Source organism: Triturus cristatus, chromosome 7 (genome assembly GCF_964204655.1).
Source record: "Triturus cristatus chromosome 7, aTriCri1.1, whole genome shotgun sequence".
NCBI lineage: Eukaryota > Metazoa > Chordata > Amphibia > Caudata > Salamandridae > Triturus > Triturus cristatus.
In genome coordinates this window covers 1,295,257,938-1,295,262,172 of record NC_140590.1, presented here as the reverse complement: position 1 = coordinate 1,295,262,172, position 4,235 = coordinate 1,295,257,938, and the positions used below count along the sequence as shown (strand labels likewise).

Genomic DNA, 4,235 nt, shown 5'->3' with positions numbered 1-4,235 from the left:
AAAAATTGTGACCTAAGCAATAAGAGAACATGTTAAGAATTCCCCAGCACACGTGAAATTAAAACAACAACAGTTTCATGTCATTTAGGATCAAAACACTAGATTTCAATTTTTTCTTTGTCTTTTATTCTTTCTTCAGGCTTCAAATAGTGAACTGTTCCCAAGCCAACACGTGTTTCGTCGCCTCCGTATGGTTGTACATGTGACTTTTTCAATGCTAGGTAAGGAATATTGTACAATTACTATTTCTCTCCCATCAGTTTTTATAATACCAAAAGAAACCACAGTGATAGTCCCATGGAAACATTCCATATATATATTAGTGATCACAAGGCACTATCTGTATTGGTTCATATGATAGACATATCCTAGAGAGAGCTAAGACTAGAATCAGGAAAATGGAAAGACAGGAGACCCTAAAAGAGAAGATGATCAAAAAGAAAAAAGATGTCAAAATAAGGATGGTCACGAACTATAACAACCTGTCGAATGTACTTGTGAAGAGTCTTAACAGACACTGGCACATCCTAAGAGAGGACACTAGTCTGACCGGGTCCATTAACAGAAGGCCAGAAATAACATACAGAAGAAGAATGCGCCTCAGAAATTTACTAAGCCGAGTTATCCGACACCCAGAACTGACACTAACTGGCTGACATCGCATATGGTGGGGTTCTATGGGTGTGGACACTGTACGACATGTAAATGGGCTAGCAACAAGACAGTAGAATTTAAAGGACCTGATAACAGAATACTAACAAAACTACAGAAGAGGGACCCTGAGCAAATTAAATAGGTGAGGAAATAATCAGGGAAATGATAAGTATAAAAAAAAACACAAAACTTCCTTCACATATATACTTCAATTACAGGCAATATGTCCATAGAATTAGTCACACTCACAGACCAAAATTATTATAAAAAAATAATGTATTTATTGTATCAGTTTTTCAAAATATGTCATCTTCATAATATTTATATATCCATTTTTTTCTTTTTTATATATAGTGCAAACTAAGTAACAATAGTAAAATAAAACACATCCTGCACCTTCACACAAAGTGATTACAAAGTCAATAAATGGAAAAACATGGAAAGACCAAAATCTACACATAAAAAAACAACAACAATAATCTTACAAAACAGTAAATGACAAAACACCATACATCATACAAATACAATTAAATAATAAACAGAGACAAGCGCCGACGCGCGTTTCGGAGATCCCATGAAACTCAAAAGGCTCCTTCTTCAGGGCGCATCATGTGAGTCTTTTTTGGAAAACAAATCATAAATTCAATTCCAATATCATTTGCTTATAGTGCCGGGATTCATTCAATATTAAAAACTGTTGGTCTGTGGGGGGGAAAAGCATGAGGTAATTATCCACAGGAAATACAAAACTAAAATTAGAATATATCACATGGGGGATGGAGCCAAACCAGAAAAAATAATAAAAAAGAGGCAGCGTAAAAGGAGTATAGCCACCACCAAGATGAAAAATATAGACTGATCCAGTTTGGACTAGAGGGTAATGGTAAGCCGTAAAGTAAAAATAAAATATGAGTCAACAAAGCCAACCACCATGTTTTTAGGTAATGTGTGCACCAACTCCAAAAATAGGTAATATAAGGGGCGATCTACATACTATCCACAGGATCCAATGCTTGAGTTAGGACCCTAGGTGGGAGCGGCCAATGGGTAACTTCTATAGAGCACTCACAGCTTGAATAAACAAAAGTCAAAATATAAGAAAAGAAAGACCAAGTAGACAGAATAACAAAAGAATACAATAAAAAAAGATAGAGTGTCAGTATGGTGTCAATATAGCTCAGGAACTAAAGATAATTAATGACTAAATAGTTCCTAAGATCCAAAGATACTCAAGAGGCATAAATACTGCATATGTTCATAGAGTTACGAAGGCAGCCAGTAAACTAAAGAAAGGCTCAATGACGTTAAACGGTAGTTGTAAGAAGAGAATAGTATATCCAACAGAACATAAACAAGAGCCATATATTAGGCATTGATTTAATAGATTGGGACTATTGTAAACAGATAAGTGGAGTAAATGCAGAGCAGAATATGTGTAGTCAAAAGGCAGGGAGAAATGGCATAACAAGTTATAACCCCGCTGAATAGGTAATTCCGCTAGTAATGTAAATGGAAGCCATCTAAATTATTAAAAATAATAATGGTAACCTATGTTGTCGCCCAGTCGTCCGTAAAATGATACTCACATAGCTGAAAGTGGCACACTGGACGAAAAATATTAAAAAGATGTTCATATAGTGGGGGTAAGTCCAAATCGTTAAAATATGTTGAGAGAAAGCTGGTCTGATCAATATAGGCAATAGGTAGGCCACCTAAGGGTGTGGAAGAAATTATAAAGGAGAGATAAGTGGCTGCTTATTCCAAGAATGAAAGTGTAGAGATCCATAAACAAATATAAAGCCAAAAAATTACTTACACATTTGTATGACGCAACTGTGAATACTATTGCTGTAGTCAATGCAGTGGTATTTAAGGACTAATGGACAGAACCGGCAGTCGTCGCTACTAAGGGTTCGATCTCTATAGTTCCGATCTGTAAAGTATAGTACAGACCAGAAATACATTAGTTATAAGCGCGGGGATCGGTCGGGATGCGAAACAACACGGAACGCATATGGCGCTGGGTATGAAATGCTTACCGGTTCGTCTTCATCCAATGGCTGAAAATTCAGATTCTGGTGGCGTAAATACCCGCTATCGTGAGGGGGACGCTCAGAAGTTCTACTTATATAAGACAATCCAATAAGATGAGACAGGCCACACGTGTACTCAAAAAATAATGGAAATAGAGAAAGGACTACGAGGACGTCTCCAGAAAGCAATACACGTACTGTGAATAGAAAAGGGACTAAAGATGAAAACAATGGCCACCATGTTGAGAGAGAAAGCTCCGTTCTAAGAAAACGGTCTAAGATACATGACCTAAAAAAGAGATACAAATAAGGTAAAAAATAGAAAGATAAGAAGAATAGAGGATGAGAATGTGGGGGATAAAACAAGAATTAAAGAAGAAGATGCACGGCTTCCTGCTCCAGCCTGCTTAGCCTCTCTTATATGTCTATAAGGGACTTATGAACCTCTTGTTGTGCACCTACGGTCACCCCTATTGCCTTCCCACGGACCACCGTTTTAAAGGCTTCCCACTCGAACAACCCAAAAGACGCTGTGTTACTGTTTTCAGCAAAGTTGCGCTGGATAGTGTCTGATATTGTAGTGCGGACCACTGAGTCTTCTAGCATTTGGGGCCATAACTGACATGTTGGCACTGGGGTGGGTACCCTGCCCCACCCAATCACTATTTCCAGTGGGTTGTGATCAGAGAAGGATTTCGCAAAGTATGTAGTATTCATCAACTGCTTCGCAATTCTATTTGAACAGAACATTCTATCAATTCTTGTGTGTAGCATGTGCACTGGTGAATAGAAGGAGTACTCCCTGTGTGTTGGGTGTCTCATCCACCACACGTCACATAACCCCCATCCCTCTGCCCATCCACATAATGCACTCGCCTGTTTACAGACCCCTGTCCCCTGGAGGGGAGGATACGACCTATTAAGTGCAACATTCATCACAGTGTTACAATCCCCACCGATTATCCATGGGTAACTCTCCCAACACGCTAGGGCAACAGACAGCATACTCAGGAACTTCTCCTGCTCCGAGTTTGGCGCGTATATAGAACCCAGGACTACTGGTTGGCCGTCTAAGGTACCCCGCACCAAAATGTACCTCCCCTGCTGATCCACTCTTTGCTCCACTGACGTAAATGGCACTCCATGCCTGATCCAAATTGCAGCGCCGCGCGCAAACCCCGAACATGTGGAAGAGAAAACCTGCCCCTTCCACTTCTTACGAAGTTTCCCAACTTCCTGCTCAACCATATGGGACTCTTGCAGGTACACTATCTGCGCCTTGCGCCTTAGTAGCTGTGCATGTATCCTATGGCGTTTCTGAACCGAGCCCAGGCCCCCAACATTCCACGTTATTATGGTATATTTATTCTCTATATGCATTGCGTACCCAGATTTGGCCGCCTGCGGCTGGTATAACGTGTGTTTCCGTGCCAACCTAGGAGATTGCGCAACTCAGGACCATTTCCCTCCCCGATAGTACCCAATACTCGGTCCGGTCGAAGAACTATACCGGACCACCCAACTAAACACAAAACATAGCAACCTAAA

General features: G+C 40.1%; 1 long non-coding RNA gene across 1 annotated transcript; it reads right to left on the bottom strand.

Annotated features, from left to right (window-relative positions):
• Positions 1–917: 917 nt before the first annotated feature.
• On the bottom strand, positions 918–2,830 carry LOC146811927 (uncharacterized). Its single transcript, XR_014966801.1, has 5 exons — positions 2,694–2,830; positions 2,471–2,587; positions 2,241–2,366; positions 1,649–1,725; positions 918–1,356 (listed from the first exon to the last, which is right to left on the bottom strand). It is a non-coding gene; the product is annotated as an uncharacterized LOC146811927 (long non-coding RNA).
• Positions 2,831–4,235: the final 1,405 nt, after the last annotated feature.